Source organism: Bos indicus x Bos taurus, chromosome 27 (genome assembly GCF_003369695.1).
Source record: "Bos indicus x Bos taurus breed Angus x Brahman F1 hybrid chromosome 27, Bos_hybrid_MaternalHap_v2.0, whole genome shotgun sequence".
In the NCBI taxonomy this organism is placed as follows: Eukaryota; Metazoa; Chordata; class Mammalia; order Artiodactyla; family Bovidae; genus Bos; species Bos indicus x Bos taurus.
Window position 1 is genome coordinate 11,447,222 of NC_040102.1, and position 25,221 is coordinate 11,472,442.

The 25,221-nt window shown below is 38.9% G+C and overlaps 1 protein-coding gene and 1 pseudogene across 12 annotated transcripts in view; one reads left to right on the plus strand and one right to left on the minus strand.

The window, feature by feature from the left end:
* The window catches only part of LOC113884800, a 158,975-nt pseudogene extending 149,601 nt beyond the window's left edge, over positions 1-9,374 (minus strand).
* Positions 1-25,221, plus strand: part of TENM3 (teneurin transmembrane protein 3) — a 2,746,241-nt gene that overhangs the window by 454,339 nt on the left and 2,266,681 nt on the right. For all 12 annotated transcript variants that reach the window (XM_027530163.1, XM_027530171.1, XM_027530173.1 and 9 more), the window contains exon 3: positions 22,531-22,567. The gene's annotated coding sequence lies outside the window, so the exon portion shown is untranslated. The remainder of the gene's footprint in view (positions 1-22,530; positions 22,568-25,221) is intronic.

The window sequence follows — 25,221 nt, forward strand, 5'->3', positions numbered from 1 at the left end:
AGTAAGTGGAGAGAAGAGACAAGTAAATGAAGCAATAAGCCCTGTGTCAAAGCCTATCCTGCCTGTCCTGGGGATATATGGCACCTAATACCAGCCTAGGAGCGGCACAAAGATCGTGGGATAGAAAGAGTAGAGGAAGCTTCTGTCCGGAGATATGCTGTGGAAAGCAAGTGGGAGCTAGATGGAGGAGCTGGGTGGCCAAAATCCTAGGCATATAAAAAAGATGATTCATGGGGTATACATTTTCCTTTTCCAAACTATCAAAAAGAAGAGAGGAAGCTGAGAAATCTGAAAAGGCATGAGCTGGAGCAGATGGCACTTGGCATTGTGTATCTTGATACATAGTTTTGATCTTGTTCTGTGAAAATGGGGTGTATCAAGATTCCATTTGAGAGTCAGGGTGGGCCATAGTCAGATTTGTAATTTGGGATGATCATCTCTGGTGATGGCAATGTCGGAGCAGGGAGCCAGAATGGGGAGGAGAATACCAGCTAAGAGTCCGCGTGGGTAATAAGAAGCGTGATGCCAGGGGCCTGAGTTGAAATCAAGGCAGGGATGACCTGCTGACAACTGTTAAACAGGTAGAACTGAAGACTTGGCAGGTAAGTGGATTGGGACTGGGAGACGAAGTGGTAGGAACATGTCTCAAAAGTCTCCCAAGAATCCAGTGAGAGTTGCTCTTCTTAGAGACTGGGATAAAGGAGGAAGAACAAGCTGGTGGCTCTTTGGTGGGGCTAGGAATGTAGCATGGTTTCCTGGTTTTTGATTCATGTAGTTAGCCAATGGTTAGGATGCCTTTAGAATTTCCATTGTTGACTTACTGGCGCATTTTAATTACTGCTCTGCTTATGAATCAACTGTTTCCTTGTATACAGAGAAAACAAGTTTATATTAATATTTCAATAAAAATGACATGAACGTAATCTCTGATTTACGTATTCACTCTTTCCTGAGTATGGAAATATGGTGTGGGGATAGACAGTAGGTCTCAAGTCAAATGCTGCCTGGGTTCAAACCCTATTTCCAGACTTAAAATTTCTGAGACTTTGGACAAATCACTCAATGTCTTTGTGCTTCGGTTAGTGTATCTGTGCAATGAGGGCGTCCCAGGTGGCACAGTGGTAAAGAACCCACCTGCCAATGCAGGATACATGGGTTCAGTCCCTGGGTCTGAATGATCCCCTGGCGGAGGAAAGGGCAGCCCACTCCAGTATTCTTGCCCAGGAAATCCATAGACAGAGGAGCCTGGCAGGCTCAGTCCATGGATTGCAGAGTCAGATACGACTGAGCATACACACACATAATGAGGTCAGTAACTCCCACCAGGAATTGTTTTGAGGAACAAATTAGCCGGGGTATATAAGGTGTCTGGCACATGGTAATCACAAAAGGTCATTAATTAGCATCTTTTCTACTTCTGTGCTAAATCTTGTTTTTGGAGCTTTGAACACAAAGACAAATGGGACATAATTATATTAGGCTGTGGTACTTTGTCTTTCATTAACTCACTTATCAGATGTGTTTAACACTAGAGAGTTCGTGTCCTTTTCTTTGTAAATAAATTTTAGTTTAGTGACATCCTCTGTTTTTAGAGTTTAAAAAGTAAAAAATGATTTCATTGTTTCCTGGAAAACCATGCTACTCTAATTTAATGGAAAAAGGATGTTGAATTGTGAGCAACTTCATCCTGAGTTTGATAGACAAGTTATCAAAAAAGAGAAACTACTTTTTTCATGTAATTTGGAAACAATTTTCTGGAACAATTTATTTTCTGATTAAAATATTTTAGTCTATTTTGCTTTGTATCATGAGTTGAAGTGTAGAGTATTTACAACACTGTTAGCCAAATATTTAAACAACATACTTTATGGCAAGATTTTCTTTTTCTTTTCTTCCTTCACCTTTATTGTGAACTTATATATCCTGAGAGTGTTTCTTGGAAAACTAAGTGAATACAAATCTGATTTTCCTCCATTTAGTTTTAAACTTTGTGCTTTCAGAGCTGATTCCATGAACAACAATGAGTGAAGCAAGGCAAAGTTGACTTTCCAGAATGGCACAGTAGTTGTTAGGAAGAGAAGATTTCTTGTTCTAATGGGTAGAAAACTATCTTTTCTTCCCAAGGTAAACAATATCACATCCCCAGACCATGGCGAATACAGAATTGGATACGTATTGAAATAATACATTGGCAGTAGCCATTAATGTTCAAAGCCCTGAGATGTATGCAGCCCCTTCTACTGCATTCCAGAGAATCACCTAGTTGTATGCACCTCCGTAAAGCTTCACTACTCAGTGTGTGCTCAGGGGTACCTGCAGGCTTCTTCAGTCTCCTTTTAGGGTGTTCTTGAGCTCAAAACAGCAAACCAAAACAATGCTAAAACATGATTCACCTTCTTCATCCACTGTTGAACAGTGAGTTTTCCAGCGACTACATGATGTGTGATATCACAAAGCAAAAGTTCCTTGAAAAAATTCAAAATAATAACATTTTCTTCTCTTTTATTACTGTGAATCGTGATGTTGTATTAGTTTCAGGTTGCTTTCAGTATTAGTTGAAAATAATTCATTGAGATTACAAGCAAATCAATATTTAGATCCCATGTTAAAACTAATCCAGCTCAAGAGAGAGAAAATGGATAAGAATTTTTCTACCATTCACCCAAATATTTGTCCCTCCATGAAAATAAAAGTGGAGGATTTTCCATCTCTGATGATCATTTCCAAGAGGCATAATGTATTAGATGGATCTAAGTGGAAGAAATTTTAACTGGGAACATACTTTTAACCAAAACAATCAACAGATTGATTAGAGAATACCCACTAATACTATTTGTCTCTTTTGACTCCAAATAAATGTTAATCATAAATATAAATAATAGTTTGTAGGACATTTAGCCCCATAGAGTCACATAGGTCCCTTCTCTCAGGTAAGACCCTTTATGGATGTCTGTGATGACTAAGCAGGTACAAAGCAGTTATGTTACATTTCTGAGCAGGGGATGCTTGAAAAATTGTTGTCTCTGAGGATTAATGTTGTGGCAGCAAAGGGTGGATTGGCGAGGAGAGACCAAAGTCCAAGAAAATAGCTGGAAGGCTCTTACAGATGTTTGGGATAAAGAATTCCACTGTTAAAATGGAAAAATTAAGAAAAAAGAGAGAGAGAGAAGATGCAAAAGAGAAACTGCAGAAGGAGAACTCAAAAAATGATGCTCTCGAATTAGGTCATGTTAGAAGCAGCAGAGTTATAAGCAAGTCAAAGTTTCTAGACATTTCTAGTGACTCCAGAAGCTGGTAGATTGTGATAAGGAAGACTTGGTCCATAGGGGAAAAGAAAGAATTCAGTAGTGAGCAAAAGTTTGCCTTCAACGCAGTACCAGCAAGTTAAATGTTTTGTACTAAGTTGTGAATAAAAAAAAAAAAAAATTTTTTTTGGATAAAAATGAAGCATTGGGCATGAAGTCTCCTGGAGCAGAGGAGCAGTGATGAAGTCAGTCAAAAGGAGGTCTGCCCTGAACTTGAATGAGCTGGAGGAAGGAGATGAACCTGGACCACTGTTGCAAATTGGGTTGTCTCATTTTTTCAGGTAATTTCCACGCACCCTGAGGCTGCAGAGCACTATGCCAGAATCTAGCTGGAGCTTTATGAACTGTCATGTAGGGGGAGAAAAGAGTGTACAGGTCTATTAAACCTTGAGGCTATAATCACAAGCAATCAACACATATTTCAAATGAAGTGTGAGTTGCTCAGTTGTGTCTGAATCCTTGGAACCCCATGGACTGTACCTCGCCAGGTTCCTCTGCCCATGGAATTCTTCAGGCAAGAATACTGGAGTGGGTTGCCATTCCATTCTCCAGGGAATCTTCCCAACCCAGAGGTTGAACCCGGGGCTCCGTCACTGCAGGCAGATTCTTTACCATCTAAGCTTAATCATATATGTCATTGTCTTCATTGACTATTTGTGGAACTAACATCACTGTAATGACAGCATGTTTTTGCATATAAAAAGTTGTCCATCCGTTACAGAAATAACTAGCACATCTCCTGTTTGGATAGGGGTAAGAATGGCAGCTTCTGACAGTGGGAGATGTACATAGTGAGTGTTGCTGTTTATTTATTGAAATTGTCTGAGAAGAAAGAGCAGCAAGTAGGCTAGTAACACACTTAGTGTCAACAGTGGGACGCTAGCGCTCTCCTTACATGGCCGATGTTTAACAATACTGTGTATTTATGAGACATTTTAACCTTGGATGTTTTTAACTGTGAAATACCTAGATCATATTATGTATAAAAAAGTATTGACTGGGAATCAAATTTATGGAGAAAAATATCTCCCTTTGGGTTGAAAAATTGACCACTACTAGAATATAATTTCTGAAAATGCAGCCTGAAGGCAATTCACTAGAGGGTAATTTTTCAGTGCAGTAGGCAAGTTTTCACAGGATTCTGACAGCCTCTCTCTCCCTTTCTCTCTATCTCTTAACCTTTAAGGCATATTTTTGTTCTAAATATGCTTCAACATTATTACTTCTTAAGACATCTTGTTTAATTCATATAGTCATATGACATATGAAGCATAATTAATGCCTAACATCAGAGTCTGGGTTGTTAGTCATGATTTTTGAATGATTAATTTGCAAAACAACATAAACATCTTAAGTTCTAATTTTGATCAGTAATGATAGACACATGTACCATTTTGTGAACAACATCCTAAATAACTTCCCAGCTCCTAGGTTTTTTTTGTTTTGTTTTGTTTTGTTTTTTTCCCCTTTCCTGAAGAATCCAAACACCGTCTGACTTTTCTTTTCAAGAACGTAACACTGGCCGTGTCATCCTGCTCCAGAACCTTCGGTGGTTTCCTACTGTTTGATAAAAGTAGAAATTCTTAAACTGGCAAGTAAGGATCCACTAATCCAATTCAAGTATGTTGTCGTTCAGTCATGTCCTACTTTTTGTGACCCCGTGGACTGCAGCATACAGGTTTTCCTGCCCTTCACCATCTCCTGGAGTGTGCTCAAACTCAGGTCCATTGACTCAGTGATGCCATCCAACCATCTCATCTTCTTCTTCTTCTCCTGCCATCAGTCTGTCCCAGAATCAGGTTCTTTCCTCAGGAGTGGGCTCTTTGCATCAGGTGGCCAAAGTATTGGAGTTTCAGCTTCAGTCCTTCCAATGAATATTCAGGGATGATTTCCTTTAGGATTGACTGGCTTGATCTCCTTGCAGTCCAAGGGACTCTTAAGAGTCTTCTCCAACACCACATTTAGGAAGCATCAATTCTTTGGCTTTCAGCCTTCTTTATAGTCCAACTCTCACATTCATACATGATTACTGGAAAAACTGTAGATTTGACTAGATGGACCTTTGTCAAAAAAAGTAATGCCTCTGCTTTTTAATATGCTGTCTAAGTTTGTCATAGCTTTTCTTCCAAGGAGCAAGTTTCTTTTAATTTTATGGCTGCAGTCACCATCTGCAGTGATTTTGGAGCCCAGGATAATAAAGTCTGTCACTGTTTCCATTGTTTCCCCATCTATTTGCCATGAAGTGATGGGAATGGATGACATGATCTTTGTTTTTGAATGTTGAGTTTTAAACTAGCTTTTTCACTCTCCTCTTTTACCTTAATCAAGAGGCTCTTTAGTTCCTCTTCACTTTCTGCCATAAGAGTGGTGTCATCTGCATGTCTGAGGTTATTGATTTTCTCCCAGCAATCTTGATTCCAGCTTGTTCTTCATCCAGCCTGGCATTTCACATGATATACTCTACATATAAGTTAAATAAGCAGAGTGACAATATGCAGCCTTGACGTACTCCTTTCCCAATTTGGAACCAGTCTGTTTCTAATTTTTGCTTCCTGACCTGCATACAGGTTCCTCAGGAGGCAGGTAAGGTGGTCTGGTATTTGCATCTCTTGAAGAATTTTCCCCAGTTTGTTATGATCCACACAGTCAAAGGCTTTGGTATAGTCAATGAAGCAGAAGTAGATGTTCTTCTGGAATCTCTTGGTTTTTGGATGATCCAACGGATGTTGGCAATTTGATCTCTGGTTCCTCTGCCTTTTATAAATCCAGCCTGAACATCTGAAAGTTCTCGATTCACATACTGTTGAAGCCTAGCTTGAAAAATTTTGAGCATTACCTTGCTAGCATGTGAAAAGAGTGTAATTTTGTGGTAGTTTGAACATTCTTTGACATTGCCTTTCTTTGGTATTGTAATGAAAACTGACCTTTTTTGGTCCTCTGGCCACTGCGGAATTTTCCAAATTTGTTTGCATACCGAGGACAGCACTTTAACAGCATTATCTTTTAGGATTTGAAATACCTCAGGTGGAATTCCATCACATTCACTAGCTTTTTCGTAGTGATGCTTCCTAATACCCACTTGACTTCACACTCCAGGATGTCTGTCTCGAGGCGCGTGATCACACCATTGTGGTTATCTGGGTCATTATGATCTTTTTTGTCTAGTTCCAGTATGTTTACCTGATTATTTCCCTTACATGGTATACTCATCACCCCCTCTAGGCCTTTACTGATGGTGAGGATTTTAATACTAAGTTTTATAACATAGTAGTAGCCGAAGGTGGCATTTAATAGGCATTTCCCTTAGGAGCAGTTTTTAATATTAAGTAGTGCACAAAGTTTTAAATATTTCAGGCATTCTTTGTAGATTCCTTTAAGGTACATTTGCTTTTATGAGTAAAGGAAGTAATAGGAGTTGAAAGAAAAGACAGAGGGATGGAGGGAAAGAGAAAAATAAACACAGAAAGAAGAGAGAGAACTCTATCTATTTAGTTGCAAAGTAGTTATGTTACAAATCCAGTCAAATGAGAAGCTCTCCTTAAGAGTTAGTTTGGACAGATTTCATTCCACAGTTGGATTTTCTTTCTTTTTTCCTCTGGGCCATTTTGGCATAATAACTTATATTGGGATGTTAAATATTAATAGTTTTATATATTAATGATAGGCCTTTGCTATATTAAATTATAAAATCTATTCTATTAATGGTAAAAGTCTATATCTTATGAGATGGTGTAGATCATCATAACAACCAATACTTCAAATTTAGAAAAAGGAAAAAAACCTCTTGGAGCTTAGTACTGACCTGGTTCCATTTTATATTCAAATGTTACCTGGAATGTCTTGGTCTTTTCACTATAATCTATATAGATAAGTGTTAGTTGCTCAGTCGTGTCCGATTCTTTCCGACCCCATGAATTGTATCCCGCCAGCCTCCTCTGTCCATGGAATTCTCAAGGCAAGTATGCTGGAAAGAAAGGAAAAAAAAAAAAAAAATACTAGAATGGGTTGCCATTCCCTTCCCCAGGGGATCTTACTGACCCAGGGATCGAACCCGAGTCTCCCCTGTATAGGTTAATCTAGTAGCTTTTACAAATTTGTTTGTGTTTCAGATTAAAACTATTGAGTGCTCCCATTTTTTATATTTTTGGGCATATCCTTTTAGTCTCTCTAAATTTCTTCTCCTGACTCCTAATATCCTTTATAATGATTCTTCTCTCTATCTGAGAAATTAGGTATTTTTTCTGTCTGTCTGTTTTATGCCCTATGCCAAGACTTCCTCAGTAGATGACCTTGGATAAGTTCCTCACCTGCCTGAGCCTATATATTCTTGTCTGTATAATGGGGATAACACTAACGCTGACTTCAGTGAGGTTATACATGTAGAGAAGCTGATGTGTGCTTAGATTAGAGTAAGCACCCAATAATAAGCATGCTGTCAGAACATGTGAAGCCTGTGTGGGTGAATGTTTAATCTTACTGTAGCCCTTGTGTCTATCCTGAATGTCAGATTGGCTGAGAAGAAGAGGTGCAATCTAGTGCTCAACAAGCCTTCTTTCATAGACTTGCTGTGAGTAAGCAGCATGATATTTTAGAATTCAAGTATTTTTGAAACTCCTTTTGAAAGTATGGTTCCTAGGCAGTAAATGGTCCTTTATTCCACTACATGGCACCAGTAAAAAGAGAAAAAAATCATGAAGAAATATTGAGTAATTCCTTGCTAAAAAATCTGATTTTTAATGTATAGAGTTAGGCATGAAATAGTTTTATTTTACAGTAATTGCTAAGTGTGGCTATTTTGTGAAATATTTTGATCAGGCCTCATTTATTTAATTGACTTCACTTCTCTATGTATTCATTAAATAGTTCCACAAATACTTATTAAACATATACTATATGTTTGGCACATTGCTAAGTGCTTAGAATACTATGGTAAACAAATAAGGCTCCTCGTCTCAGAGAGCTCGCCATCTCTAAATAACTTCTCGATGTATTTATATCTTGACATTAAAATTGACATAGAACATTTCTTGAAAACCAATTAGGAAAACGTCTACACTAAAATTATATTTTTCCTGTACTATGTAATTTTCAAAAACACTACCGCTGTGTAACATATACAGATATAGCCAAATAATGTCAATGTGATGAATTAAAAGACACATTGCCTTTTCTTATTTACAAATTAGATTTTGAACTGTTTATTTAGGTGCAGTTTAGCATAAAATATCTCTAATTTTCTCATCATTCTGGTAAAACTACTTCAATATTCATCTATATTATGTGTAATGAAAGCATAGCTTGGATTTGACAGGGAGAAACATCGATTTTACATATAAATTCTGACCATTTATGGGCTTACATGGGTTAATTTGCAATCAGACTTGGTAGGAATCAGAATATATGAATAAAATTGTACATAAATGCGCAACAAGTAAAAACAGTGCTTCTATTTTTCTTGAATACTGCAGTGAAAAACTGAGAAGTGGTATGTATGATCATATACGTACCTGGTCTTTCAAAGATGCAACTTGCTGGTTTTTTTTGTTTGTTTGTTTTTCTTTTCCAATGATGTAACAACAGCTCCTAATATATGGAGCAGATGCACACTTATAATAAGCTTCTAAATATTGTGGTAAAAACCAGAAAAAAACTTTGCTTAATATCACATTGTTTAGAAGGTTGGTGGATTGAAGAAGGGATTTTTTTTTTAAGCCACTCATAATTTTGATGTATTTTTCTCAGTTCTAACCCCAAATGTGTTGAATACACAAAAAGCGTTTTCCAGGGCTGAAGCTTAGGCTTCCCAAACATACATCTCTCAAATCTGCTTAAGATGTTACTATGCAACCCAGTTTTATTTTTTCATCCATTTGCATTTTTAGATGCGTTTCTCTCCCTCTCCGGTTATTAAAGTTGGCGGCTGCATGGGGGAGATAGTGAGCCCCACTGTATGTCGGCGTCTTTGTGGAAATCACCTGGGGCCGAGAGTTCCGTCTTTCTCACCTTATCGTATCTGGAACACAGATTTGCTCTGCTCGTCATATTTTGGCATCTGTGAATCACCGTCATGTTGTCATATTCGCAGTTACAAAGTAGCCGATGGGAAAGGAGCCAACTACTTGAGGCACTTTCAATGGGGGGAAAAAAAAGTCTGATTTCAGCACTATTCATTGGAAATGCTACTTGTGAAAGCATTTACTTCAGTTTCTGAGATGCTGGCAATGACTTTAATAGGCAATGCATAATCTTGCTTTTTACAAGTGCTTCTATGTACTAGAGAGTGAAGCAACCAGTAATTATTGAGAGCTACAGGTAAAACGGCAAGTTTAGAAACCCAGAGGGAATACTTATCTGTGACTTATTTACATTTTATCAATAGTTGCTGCAACTTAAATGGACAATGAACAAATCATGTCAATAGAGGTTATTTATGAGAATTAATTCTCTTAATCATGTACTAATCCCTTATCATTTTACCTTTCTTCATAAATTAAAATGGGCAAAATTAAAACTAAATTTTAAAATTAAGTGAATTCAGGGTAAATCCTGAAAAATAATAGCAAATAAATTTGTTAAAAGAAAAGATCTAATGTTTTTAAGTGAAGTTAAAATCCATCATAAGTATAGGCAAAAATGCTAAAAATATTTTAAACATTATGTTTTGTTTTAGCTCTATATGTTTAGCAAAGGTTTCTCAGTAAATTAAGTTCCCATCTCTGTGTACCTATCTCTCTGTATATTATTTAAGTTAAGAGGATTCCTTTTGGTAAACTTCATGGAGATACAGGGTGTAAACACACACACACACAGAGAATGACTCTACAACTTCTAACTTCATTAAGGTTCTTCCAACTCAACCTAAACTTTGAATTTATGAATCTTCTCAAATGGTCCCCTAGTAATTTTATGCACATTTTGCTGTTGTTTGAATGACTGTGGTGACAAGATGGCAGTGCTAAGGCAAATATCCCAGGAAAGCTATTCACTTACAATGGAGTGTATAGATATTTCCTTAAGCAAGAATTTATAAAACTTTTATTCTATGAATACTATTTGTGGTGGTATACTTTGAAAAATAAATCTCAAAGGACTGTAGTTCAATACTTTTGGAAATTCTACACATTCGAGTTTTACTTAGAGCTTCATAATGAACATTAACCTTTAAAAGTGTCTGTAGAATCCTTCAATAAAAACACTTTACAAAAACACTTCAAAATATATTTGGCCACCGACTATTTTTTCTCCCTTAAAACACAGTTGTACCTCAGGGAACATATTTTGTTTGGAAAATCTATCTTAACAGAGAGACTTATGGCTGCTTAAAACAATTGAAGTGTCCTTCAAAGCAGAATGGTGAGCTACATACGTATTCTAGAAGAATCAGCTTATTTAGTTTTTTGGCAATTCTGTTCTAGACCCACATCTTAATCATTCAGACAACCACATCATTCAGAACACCACTCCTAACACAGGAATGCTAGTCTTTCCTAGGGCTTGCATCTCCAAATCTTCACAGCGGAGTTGTCTAAGTTTTCAGTCTTTCTGTGGATGGTATCAGAAGGAAATGGCAACCCACTCCACTCTCCCTGCCTAGAGAATCCTGTGGACAGAGGAGCCTTGTGGGCTGCTGTCCATGGGGTCGCACAGAGTCAGACATGACTGAAGCGACTTAGCATGCATGCATGCATTGGAGAAGGCAATGGTAACCCACTCCAGTATTCTTGCCTGGAGAATCCCAGGGACAGAGGAGCCTGGTGGGCTGCTGTCTGTAGGGTTGCAGAGTCAGACACAACTGAAGCGACTTAGCAGCAGCAGCAGCAGATGGTATGAGGCCCAGGCCCACACTGATGACATATGGGAACATGTTGAAGTTGGGTGGCCTCAGCCTGCAGAGGCTTGAAGCAAGGTTTCCATTCCTGGCCAGAGATTAAGTGGGGTCATGGCAATGAGAGCACCAAACCCTAGCCACTAGACCAGTGATCAGTGACAAGGGCCTGGCCCTTTGGCTTTGCAAAAAAGATTCCCCACAAAGATGGAAAGGGGTGAAACAAATAAAGTGTTTATTAGGAGGAAAAGAGTATTATGCCTATGGATACACAGTCCCGCAGACTCAGAGTTGCAGTCTTCTGAATCATTTTTATGGGACATTTCTTCCAGGGTTCCTTTGGTCAGTCATCTTAATTTGCCTCATTCTGAGTCCATATTTGGTTTATCTCTGTATCCTCTCGCGTGTGTACATGCATCTCTTAGCCGAGATTAGTTTTGCCAAAGAGGACTTTGGGTAGTTGGCATCACTTACCATAGGATGACACTCCCTCCATTTTTGACCTCCAAGGAGGCTTTCTGTGAATGTGTAGTCAGGAAGATATCCTGGCTTTGAGAATGAAAAGTACGTGGTCTTTCATCTCTTATCTGGGCAGGGCCCAGCCTCCTCTCTCAATTGTCCTGCTATTCTTGTCTAGGAGTTATCAGTCCACAAGGAATGAATCGCCAATTGCTTTACTCTCTGGGGGGTGGGGACATCTACTTCCTGCCTCAGTGTGAACCATTTTGCAGAAATACATGCATGTTAAATGAGATGATCTTCTGAAATATGGCAATTAATGCCTTTAATATAAAAAGAACTTCTACAAGTGAATATGAAATAGATCAAGAGTCTATCAGAAAAATAAGCGAAGTGTATGAACAGGCAAATTCCAAGAATGAGAATAAAAGTAAGCTAAGTACCTGTGGCGGATTCATTTCAATATTTGACAAAACTAATACAATATTGTAAAATTTAAAAATAAAATAAAATAAAAAAAAAAAAGAAATTTGCCTTCAATAGTGGACATGAAATCCAAATTAGAGCAAAATGAGATCTCATTTTCTTTCACCCATCAGACTGCCATGTGGATTCACATCTAGAGATGGTAAAAGTGTAGGGAAATTGACACTCTTAATTTACCAGTGGATTATGAATTATAACTTTATTTAAAGTATAGTCTGTCAGTAGCTATTAAGATTTTAAGTGTATCTCTTGATCCAGTATATTTAACTCTGGAGGAAAAAAAAGAAATAGACATTATAAATTTCTTCCTGGCTGAGTTCTTCAACCTCCCCTCCCTCTTACCTCCCAGCCTTCTGCATCCATCTATACAGATCCACCTCTTTATCCCGTCCACTGTTAGCTCAAGTACCACTGCTGAGTCAGTCAAGGTGGAGCTGAGCATCTAGGTAGCACTGCTTATGGTGAACTTAGAGCCGCTGCTGTTGGCCAAGTTCCAGGTACCACTAACCCACCCAGTCACCGTCTCTAGAAGCTACTTCTCCCACTATCCTTGTGATGTTTTTCAGTTGATATGTCTTCCTTTTGCAGAGGATGAAGTCAGGCTTCTTAAATCTCGAGATTTCAGCTTTTGGGAAATGTAGTTCATTCAATTCATACCCACATTGCTGCCCCTCCCCCAGTGCACACAGGATCGACACGGTGAATGTGAAAGGTTTCCTGAAAGATGCTGGTCCAGGGTAGTTGGTGGTTTTAGTAGCTAAGTGGTTTCTGACTCTTGCAACCCCGTGGACTGTAGCCCACCAGGCTCCTCTGTCCTTGGGATTCTTCAGGCAAGAATACTGGAGTGGGTTGCTATTTCCTTCTCTGGAGAATCTTCCTGACCCAGGAATCGAACCCAGATCTCCCGGCTTGCAGGAAGATGATTTACTGGCTGAGCTATGAGGGATGCCCCGCCCAGGGTAGCAATCCTTTCTGACTCTGTGTCCTTAAAGACTAGTTGACTATCCTAGACTCCTTTCAATCTCAGGGTAACTTTGCTCCCAGGAACACTTGGCCTTCTCGATCGGGCCTTGGTCATTAGCGATTTAGATGACCAAGGATGACCATTGGATGTGTTTGTATAACGTTCTAATTCAGACGACAGTTAGGAACTCAGGGTCCTCTGGAGCTACCTCCATCTTTTATGCAGATACCTGGGAGGAGCATTGGCACCCTGCCTTAAACACAGCGAAATACACTGAGGAAGGGCTGATGACCATCTCTCATCAGACCCTTGCCCAAGCAGAATATCCTGCTAAAATAACTGAAGATGATGGAAATTCTCACACCGAGGCTGCCTCATGGCGTTTAGATGCCAGTTCTCTGAAGACAGTGATCTGGAAGCATTGTTTTCCTGCCCTTGTTTACCTAATCAAGCTCATTCTTATGAACCACACATACTCACTCTCTCCTGCTGGCAAGAACAGCCTCTCCAGGAGTCCAACCCACCACACTCATCAGTTTTAATTTCTGCCTAATTGACTGCCTTGCCAGACCCTCCTCCTCTGTTCAGATTCTGATTTCAGAGTCCCCTGGGGTGAGCCTTCTTCTCTCTCCCCCACCTCTTCTCATGAGATCATCCATCTTCCCAGTGTCAAACTCAGCCTTTATTTTTATACCTAAATGTGTATCTCTAGCCCAGAAATTTGGCCTTCCCACCATTTGGCAGTGTCTGGAAACATTTTCAACATAACTGTATGAGGGATATACTGTCATCCGGTAGAGAGGGGCAAGAGACGCATGTGCTCTTTGTAGGGTAGTTCACAGCACAGGGCAGAAGCATCTGGACTAAGAGTGAATAGTGTGGAGGTTGAAACTCCCTGTTGCTGAGTGAGACAAGTTCTGTTCTAGAATCATGTATGCAACATTACCACTTACGTGTCAGTGTGGTCCACACACTTGATATTGATAAAACAGAAATATTTTCTTCCCCGATTCTCTGTTATTTTTCCTGTTTCAGTCCCATCTTGGTAAATGGCAGCATATCCTATTTTGCCTCCCTGAGACCTGGGAGTTAATGGTGCTTTCTCTCTGTCTCATATCCAATCTCTCTCACATCAGCAAATCCTAGGAGCTCTATATCCCAGCATCATTCTGGCACCATCCCTCTGTCTCTATCTCACTTGTAACTGCTGTATCCAACCCCCATCATCTCTTTCTTGGTCATTACAATAGCCTCTTAACTGCTTTCCTGGCTTCCACCCTTGACCCTTGCTAGCAATTGACACAACAACAGAATTTTAAAAATATAAATTGGACCGGTGCCAGCCCTCCTTCCAAACCTCAGTGTTGTCCCTTTTGCACTTACAAAACCACCCTGAAGTCAAAACCTGGGCCTATGCCCATCTTCCTGACCGTGCTCAGAAGCCTTCCTACTCAGAGGATTTCTGCTTACAGATGGCGGCGGTAGCTTTATCCCCGTCCATGCCTTCCCTGTTGGACTTCCTTCTTCCTGGAAGGTCCTACTGCTGGATTCCTCCCAGACTGATGGCTGCTTGTCATTCATTAGTATCTTCGATGAAGTGTCACATCTTCTGAATGTACTTTCAATATTATACAAAATGCAGTGGCCTCTCCCATCCACTGGGAGTGTGTCACTTGTTCTCTTACAGTATTTAAGTGGCTTTGTTCATTTTAATAGCACTTTTAAATTTAGATATAATTGAAAAGTAACATAGTTCTAGGTATACAACATAATGATTTGATATTTGTATGTATCGCAAAATGATTACCACAATAAGTCTGGTTGACGTCCATCCCCATACATCCATCACCGTACATTGTTACAATGTTTTCTTAGTAATGAAAAATTTTAAGGTCGATCTCTTAGCCAAATTTCAAGTACACAATTCACTATCAGTAACTATCGTCACCATGCTATTCCCTCCTCATGGCTTATTTAATTTATAGTTGGAAATTTGTGTTTGGTAACTCCCTTCACCTTTCCCCCCACTCCACCCCCACCGGTAATTAGCAGTGTTCTCTGTATCCATGAGCTTGGTTATTTATTGCAGTGGTGATGGTGGTGGATTTGTGGATTTCAATTACAATTTGTCTTGCTCTGTCTGATTTATTTCACTTAGCATAAGACCCTTAAGCCTATCCGTGTTGTTGCAAATGGTAGATTTTCTTTCTTTCTCACTCCTGAATTGTATTCCACTGTATATACATACCGCATTTTTCGATCTCTTCATCCATCAGCAGACCCAGAGGTCATTTCCAAATCTTGACTGTTAAAAATAATGTTGCAGTGAACACTGGTATATAAATATCTCTTTGCCATAGTCTTTTGTTTTCTTCACATATATTCCCAGAAGTGGAATTGCTGGATCATATGCTTATTTGACTTTTTAATTTTTGGAGGAACCTCCATATGGTTTTCCACAGTGGCTGCATCAATTTACGTTGCCACCAACAGGGCACGAGGGTTTCCTTCGCTCTACATTCTCACCAACACTCGTTATTTTTGTCTTTTTATTATTAACCATTTTGACAGGTGTGAAGTGACATTTCATTTTGGTTTTGATTTGCTTTTCTCCAGTGATTGGTACTGCCTAACACCCTTTCATGTAACTGGCCTCCTGTATGTCTTCTTTGGGAAAAATGTTTATTCAGATCTTATTTTTTAACCAGATATACTTTTTGCTGTTGTGGTGTGTGAGTTCTTTTTGTATGTTGGATATTAACATATTAAGAGATACTATTTGCAAATATTTTCTCTCGTTCAGTGGCTTGACTTTTAATTTTGTTGATGATTTCCTTTGTTGTGCTCTGCTTTTTAGTTTGATTCAGTCCCACTTGCATATTTTTGCTTTTGTTGCCTTTTGTCATCAGATGCAAAGAATCGTTTCCAAGATGTGTGTCAAAGACAGTTTATGTTTTCTTCTCAGAGTTTCATGGCTTTAGATTTTTTATCCAAGTCTTGGATCCATTTTGAAGTAATTTTTATGTGTGGTTAGGGGTCTGTACGGAGAAGGCAATGGCACCCCACTCCAGTACTCTTGCCTGGAAAATCCCATGGATGGAGGAGCCTGGTAGGCTGCAGTCCATGGGGTCGCTAAGAGTCGGACACAACTGAGTGACTTTACTTTCACTTTTCACTATCACGCATTGGAGAAGGAAATGGCAACTCATTCCAGTGTTCTTGCCTGGAAAATCTCAGTGACGACGGAACCTGGTGGGCTGCTGTCTATGGGGTCACACAGAGTCGGACACGACTGAAGTGAATTAGCAGCAGCAGCAGCAGCAGGGGTCTGTAAGTTAGGGATCTGGTTTTCTCTTTTGTGTGTAGCTGCCCAGTTTCCTCTGCATCATTTATTCTCATTAAAGATGCAGACTAAATGATAATTTAGTCTTAATAGGAGACTATTCTTTTCCCCAGTGTGTATTCTTGGGTCCTTTGTTATAAATTAATTGACAGTGTTTGTATGTGTCTAGTTCTGGGTTCTGTTTTGTTTCACCGATCTATGTCTGTGTGTACGCCAATGCTATACTGTTTAGATTACTGTAACTTTTTAATATAGTTTGAAATCAGGGAACGTGCTGCCTCCAGCTTTACTCTTTCTTACGATTGATTTTGCTGTTCTGAGTCTTCTATGTTTTGTTCATTCGGTTCTCCTCGGTGCACTCACATAAAGACCCCTGTCTCCTGTGTTGGTTAGATTAATTATGGTTTTCATCAATACAAATGATCAGCAATAAAGCATTCACTGTTAGCCTGACACCAAAAGCTTTGTAGAGAGACTAGAGATCATAGTTCTAAAATTGAGTAAAATATTTTAAGATGATATAGCTTGGACATCTTTCCCAAACTTTGCCTGCCTGCCAAAATCAACAATTTCCCTCAGTTCTCTCTTCTGTGGTCATTTTTTCATGGAAATAGTCCTCTGTTACCTAACATTGTATTTATTCCTATTTCATTTTCTACTAGATTACGGATTTGCTTAAAGGCAAAGATTCTTTGTATATTTGTATCACTTGCAGCATAGTGCTCTGTCTAAAAACAAAACAAACAAACAAAAAAAACTCTGAGACTCCTCTGTATAGCCAACATATTTTAGATGTTGTGCAAAAAAATTTGTGATATGTATTTGGTACTCATATTTTTATTACTACTTGATTTTCTGCTGAGGTCAGGGTAACTGAGGCACTATAGTATTTCATATTCAGCAAAGCCTAACTTATATAATAAATATCACTTGGTAACTAATATACCAAGAAGTAGAGCAATAGAGTCACTGAAACTGTTACAAAAGCTAACATATTGAGGGTGAATTATGTGCCCAGCCATATTCTAAATACTTTTAATATGTTAACTCATTTAATCTTCATAATAGCCCTATGAGATAGTGATTATTTTCCTCTTTCGACATTTGATGAAACAGTGGCAGAGAGAAGTAATTTGCTGAAGGTCACACCATAACAAAGAACTACTAAGCGCCCTTTCAACCTAGGCAGTATGATTCCCAAGTCAATATCCTTAACCTCTAACCAGTCACTTTTGATAAAAAATATAATTGACTTTGTACAGGACTGTATAGCTTTAAAGTAAAAGAGTTCTTTCCATCTAGATGTGACTTCTTAAAATTCCAGAATGGATTTATTGCTGTATACACTACACAATTACAGATGTCTCAGCCTTCCACTAATTTTGGTGATAAATAATATTTCTGCTTCCCGATACAATGACAAATTCTTTTTTTATCCTCTATGAAAATGCAAGACTTTAGTTGAATACAGTAACATATCTCTGCATAGTTGGGTGGGGGAGGGTGGAATGCAGGAAAATAAATCACTCTACCAATGCATCTTGGCAGCGTAATCATCTATTTCTAGCAAAGAGCAAAATAGACATTATATGACACACTCTTATTTGAGATAATCTTTTATGTTTTGTGGTTAACAATCCAAATAAATCAATGTGAGCAAAATTTAAGACTAAAAAGATAACCCCAAATCCCTTTAGTTGTCCTTTCTATCAAAAAGAGGACAGTTGTTATTTACAGCCACAATGAACCATGCTAATTTTCGCAAGAGGCTAGAGAGGCAGCATATTCACTAACAATAGATTTGCATAACAACGATGAAATGCACAAATAAAAATCTCCATTAAAAGCTTGTTAGAGGCCAGCCTGAAAAAGAGAAATTAAAAAAGATTCCGAGGACATCTCTCACTAGGTAGCCAACTCAAGGCTAAGAGCCATCTGGTCTCTTTTCATGCTCCATATCCACTGTCCTCACCAACGTAGACATGGACATGGTTTTTGGTCCTCTAATTAAGTGGAATCAATGTGGAATGGTAGGGCCGAGCTGCAAGACCATTTGCATCATTTTTTTGACAAGGTAATTGCCCGTCAGTAATTAGATTTCAAAAGGATCTCACACCAAGGGAACGAAAACGTTCAGCAGAGAGATGACTGCTTTCGTTTACTAAATCTTAACGTCACAGTGTCTTAGATAAATCATAGGTTGAGACACCACACTGCCTTATAGATGAAAAAATGTGGTATTTAGGTATGCATTTAAAAGTCAGGAGCCAATTCTACAACGGAAACAGAATTTGGAGGAAATAAAATCTTTTCTTTACCACCTAGTAGCTCTATGCCTTTGCGATAGCATATATGTCTTGGTTTAATTTTGCTCAATTATAAAATTAGAGTGATGTACACCAAAGGGTTGAGCCAAGTCTCCCAAGTTTTTCCTGAACTTCAACAATCTGAAAGCTTTGGTCTGTTAACCCATCATCTTCTCTTACCTCTCATTCTTCTTATTTCTTACATGATATACTCAACTGAAAATTGGAGCTGCTGTCACTCATGCCAAACCTGGAAAGATATTCTATAAACTTCTGTTCACAGATGGTCAAAACTCCATCAGTTATACCTCTTAAACATTTTGGGAATGTTGCTTGCTGCTGCTGCTAAGTCGCTTCAGTCATTTCTGACTCTGTGTGACCCCATAGACGGCAGCCCACCAGGCTCCCTGTCCCTGGGATTCTCCAGGCAAGAACACTGGAGTGGGTTGCCATTTCCTTCTCCAATGCATGCATGCATGGTAAGTCGCTTCAGTCGTGTCCGACTCTGTGTGACCCTGTGGACAGCAGCCCTCCAGGCTCCTGTGTCCATGGGATTCTCCAGGCAAGAATACTGGAGTGGGTTGCCATTTCCTTCTCCATATGTTGCTTAATTCTCCCTTTGTTCACTTCCCATTGCCTCTGTCTCTGTTAAGTTCTTCACCTTCTCAGTTATGGATTACGTAAAAAGTCTCTCAATAGGCCTGTTTCCCTAACTGTAACCAGCCACCATACTGCTAACCTGATTATCCAAGTAAAAAATATGGTATTGGTCTTTCTTTTTAGAATCCCCTGTATCCTTCAGTAGAAACATCTTAACAGATATAAGGATTTGGGCCCTTCATCATTACTTCCTTTCCCCTCTAATTTAGCCAAAGTGATGTACCGAATAAAATTCTCCCCCTTGTCTTTGACTTTGATCTACTCTTTTGCCACTGTGTGATTAAATTCCACTGTCTTCAAGAGTCACAGTTGGACAACCTTTAAATAAAGGAAAATGCATTACCTCACTCACCCCAATAGTGTGTATCTCACACACACACACGCACACACGCATGCACGCACGCACGAACTTAACCAGAGTACTGAACGTCGAAAAGAAGAGGCCCATTTCAAGGACCTCAGTGTTCATATCGTCAGCTCTTTATTTACCCATCTCCGTGGAGATTTCATTTGAAAACTGATGGTCTGAGGGGGACATCTACTGCTCCCACTTGTGCTCAGAGAGGATTTTGCTTTGGCCTGATTACAAAGAGGGCGGCGAGCTCTTAGGAGTGTTGAATGGCTTCCTCTCTCCTATCCTCACATCCAAACCATCATCAGTACATTCAGGTGGAGGAGTAAACTTCAGCTGCTGCAGCCCATGGTTGGGAATTAGCTGATAAATGTGAATGTGTTGATGGCGGAGAGAGAAGCTGATAAGAGGCTGGAAATTGGCAGCTCTGGGCTTGCCCAGAAATGAGCCCAGGTTGCCCGAAAATGGAAGTGATTTGGGCTGTGGTCCAGCTGCTGAAAACCTTGTAAGTTTATCTCACACTGTTGTGATTTTACTTAAAAATATTTAGGGGGGTTCTTTTTATGTTAGCTGCTTTGTACAGGAAAGGGACAGTGAGGACATCTTACACTTTATGTCACATCGAATGTGGGCAACCATCAGCCCTTAAGGCTCATCAGCTTCTCCTTGTTTTCACTTAAAATTGGGCTTCCCTTCTGAGTATTCACATAAAGCTGATGCTTCCTCCACAGAATGTATGCCGCATGGATGGGCTTGCTCAGACCTGTCCTCTATTCCATGTAATGCATGGGCACCTAGCTTTCATTGGTCTGAGAAGTTCCCCATTTGGATGGTAGATTGAGGTTCACTCTACCTGTAGGGAATTAAGCAGAGCTCAAACTTTCTCTCTGCAGTCTTGAAAAGAGAAAACTGAGCAAAACACAATTGCAGTTTTGCAAAAGAGATCCAGTTTAGGATTCTTGGGAAGAATCTTAGAGGAAAAAAAAATAAGTTTGAAATTTGTAAGTGAAGTCAAAGGTCATAAAGGTGAAAGGACTTTCTCAGCTTTCACACTGGCCAAGATCCTGGCCTGAGACCAGGAAGAGGGTCACTGATGGGAGCAGAAAAATAGGCCAGTATCTGTAATGTCATGAGAAGGTGTTGTGAGAAATTAGAAAAAGTCAGAAAGTTTCAGAGCAACAAGCCTTAGAAGCCAGGTCAAGGGTTTTCACATTCATTCTGAGTGATAACCAAAATATTTAAGTAGTGCTAAAACTTGATTATATCTGTTCCTTCTTAAAAACAAAAACAAACAAAAGAAACAGTTCTCTGCCATCTGTATGGATAATGGATCAGAGATGGGGTTAGGTGTGTGCACAGCAGAGTTATGGAGGCCCCCTAACAAGGTGAGTGACAGTCATCGTAAGAGATTGTGGAAATTAATCTATTGTGGTGGTTTTGAGGAACAAAAACTATTTATCTTCAAGGACTTGAAGTATTTTATTTTTTTGTCCTGAATGTTTCCATTTATATCGAAGCAAAGAGACACCTAGAAGTCATCCCTATGGGCAAGTGGACATTGTATGATTTAATCAGTTTTGCCCTGAATGGCTGAGAAGGGCATCTTCAGAGAGGGAACATGTCCTGACGTTTGCAGGGGGCGGTCAAGGGCCATACGAGACTGGGGCACCGGGGGTGACAGAGGGTCTTCCAGGAGCACAGCCCAGCCCCACATCCAGCAGCATCATCAGGTCACCTCTCCTTCCATCCCTGAGCGCCTCTTACCCTGTCTCTAAATCTTATTAGAGAATCCATCTAGGACTAGAGTGAGAAGCGATTTTCCTGTCCTGACAATTTAACACTCAAGTGAACTCAGATGAATTTACACCAGGAGCTAGCTCTGTTTGCAAATTAGTATCAAGACGTTATCAATTTTGCAAGTCTTTGACTCTTAACTTGTTTTGAGGATACAGTTAAACTCGGTTAAAATGATATTTTTTCAATACCTACAGGCACCTCTCAATATCAAGATTTGTGATACACTTAGACAGTAGGAGAAAAATGCATCTGTGTAGTCTTACATATGCAAATAGAGTTCATAAGAAAATTATTCTTGATTTTTTTTTCTTTTTTGCTTCTAAGAAAATGAATTCAGGTCCTGTGGGAAAGAAAGTACCGTCAAAGGAGTTACTTCTATGGCTATTATTTCTCCTAGTATAGCCTAGCCTCTGATTGGATTAAATGTTATATTGATTCAAGCCAGTGTTGTTTCAAGTACAATCTTGGCTGCATATTGTGTGGAACCATGACTTTGATTCATCTCAGTGACAGTTGTCAGGCATTGTAAATAAAAATCTCTCTGACTTTAATGTGTTCCAGTGAAAAGTATGTGAGAAATTCAAATAACTAATGCAATATTTGACAAGAGTACATCTTATATTAATAACTTGTCTCTGGTATTTTATTTTTATTTAGTAGAAATGAAAATTGCTCTAACACCTAACCCTTAAAACTTCCAGCATAGACATAAACTCACATGTGTCATATTACAATCACTGAGCAGAAGGTACTGAAATCTACAGACATGACCTCGATAACGTGCCCCATAATTTCTGTTTTTGCTCTCAAACATGAAACTCATTAGCTTTTGTGCTTTCAGTGCACATGCACTGAACAGAAAGGCATTTAATTATTATAAGCAAGGAGGTGATTTTAATTTTTAGTGAAAAAAGAAGCTAATGAGATCAGGAAAAGTTTTTAAAGTTGGCCTATAATTGTGCTGCAGATAACAATGAATCATCCTTCATATTATTTACTGGAGACCAATAAATGATATGTTTTATTTTAACAGGCAATTTGCTGCCATAACTGTGCTTTTCCTCTAAAAGGTAAGTGCATTTTAAGAATTATTATATAAAATTATCATGGTTTCTGATTTATAGCTTCGAAAAGCCTATTAATTTTAAAGTCTCATGGTTGACAGCTGTGTTGTTCAAAGGCAAGGATATATAGTATTAATTATCTCAAGCTCCAGATTATTGTTCATGGTGGAGACATTGCATATAAAGGACAGACTGGCACTTTTTTCTCTTTTAGTAGGAATAATTAATTAACCTGGTGACTTTAAAAGAAATACCTGTTGAAGTAAAATACAAAGAATGCAGTTTTAGTTTTGTTAATTTGCTTCACTTCTGGATGGCTTTTGACACTTTTCATGGAAATTACCAGCCAATTGGAGCTTGCCTGCAGTTTTTGCTACTGATCTTTCTTGATTGGTTGCTTGGCTGGCTTAGTCATTTTGAGGGTGAAAAATGGTTGTATCTTCTCGGTAGTATTTGACAATAACACTTTTATTGAAAATATAGACTTTTAACATTTTGGTGTAATATATTGGATTTAAGTATGGATTAAATTTTGTTGCTGATTCAATCTAGTATTTAAATTTTCAAGAATCCTATGAGGTTGAAAAGTAAACTAAATGCTTGAGTATAGCATTTTCTGTGTTTACTATGTAACAGGAAGCAACCAGATCATGGTCTTGTGTCTCTGCCTGCCCATCTTGAAGCATTCGGTCAGTGAAATCATGACAGGGTTATTAATTACCCTAGCAGTAACTACCCTAAGCAGTATGCCCAGTCTAGCAGGCATAGAGTCTGCTTCTTGATAAAGGTGTGGTCTTTGTCTTCAAATGATGCCCTTCAACACCTTGCATGGCAAACATCGATCTCTCTTACCGATCTTGATTCCATACCTCGTTGTTTCTGTATGTTGGTTGCCGACTGTCACATTTTTACCATTCCATTTGTGGATGCTGGAAGGAGAGGTTCACTTTCTTTGCGCCACTGGGCCCTGATGTGGGTTATAGTAACCAAGTAGCTGTATGTGTAGCTAAGTTGTTAAGATGAGTAAATTCATAAATTATCACTCTTTTGCCACCTAATAGTTGTTTCTTCATATGCTTTGTGTTTGTGTGGTCTGATGATCTTGGTCAATTTATTGCGTTAGGACCCTCATGCAAGGTTGTTTAGTAAGCAAAGGAAAGCATTTTGGGGGAGGGGGGGAACACTGCTTCTTTTCAAAGTCCTGCACTGTTACAATTGGAACCCATGAATAAGTGACCAAGAGATATTTTTCAAAAACATAGTTCAAATTCTCCCTTCACAGTGGGTGTTAGCTAATAATAATTTCAACAAAGTCTTGTTAATGTTTAATCTGAACTATATAAATGTGTGATATGTAGGTTACAGTCAGTGTTCAGATCACATTGCACAAAAACAAGCAAAAGAAGTTAAAGTTTCAAGCATGTTCCAACACCCCACTCCCTCCCATGCTGTGACGGAAAGAACACAGACTTTGGAGTCAATTAAAATTCATTTGTACACCTAATCCCAGCTCTTATCCTCTGAGCAATCTGAGGTAAACTCCTTAACCTCTCAGAAATACTTTCACTGTTCTTCAAACTGGATATTATCATACCTACGATGCAAGCCTGCCGTCAAGATGCCAGAAGGTGACTTGTCAGTTCCTTACTTTCTAAGAGTTAATTTCTTATTATGGAAAAACTCCTTCTTGCTCTATTTGATAAAGCAATAGTTTTACGGCACGCTTTTTCCTTCTTCTGTCTTTTTGCCTTGGCTCTGCTGACTTGGTAAGATATTGAGATTTATAAACATGAGGGCACCGTGTCTTGCTCACTGTTTGTAGAAATGTTATATTCTGTTATTGGTGTCTGTGTGTAGAATCAGGGGATTGTTCCCAGGCATTTGTGGACACAGACAACTCTTATTTAATACTAGCTCTTTATATATCTTAAATATTTGTCTTTTCTTTGATGTTCCTACTTAGGGTCCCACATCTGCAGATTCAACCAACTGCAGGTCAAAAATGTTTGGAAAGGAAATTCCAGAAAGCAAGCTTGAATTTAGCTTAGCTCCAGATATCAAGCTTGAATTTAGCTTAGCTCTAGAAAGCTAAGCTTGAATTTTCTGTGCATTGGCAACTATTGATATAGCACACCCATTGTATTAGGTATTAAAAGCAATTTACAAATAATGTAGAGTATGTAAGAGGGTGTGCAGTAGGTTATATGAAAATACTACACCATTTGACCAGAGATGAGCATTTGCGAGTTCTGGTATCCCAGGAGGTTGTGGATCCAGTTCCCACTTGAATACCAAGGAAGTACTCTATGCTGAAGCTTGGAAGCAGGACCCTTTTCTTGCTTCTCTTATTCCATTATCTAGAAAAAAATCTCCTTTTTTGCAATGCTTTCTATTAAAACACTGCTGGGTAATTGGATAGTTAAATAGTTGAAAATGGTTCAATAGCGTTCCTAGGTAATATTTACATTTTAATGAGCTTTGTAATGGTCTAACCTAAATGCAAGGGAATATGATGACCTCTGTGGCAGTGGGAATCATTTGAGGCCATTAAGTCTTTGCCAGGCAGCCCTATAAACTATAAAAAGTAGGGTTGCTTCCTCTCCGTCCTTACGGTAAAGCATCTATGTGTGTGCACAATCTCTCATTCCTATTCTTTCTTC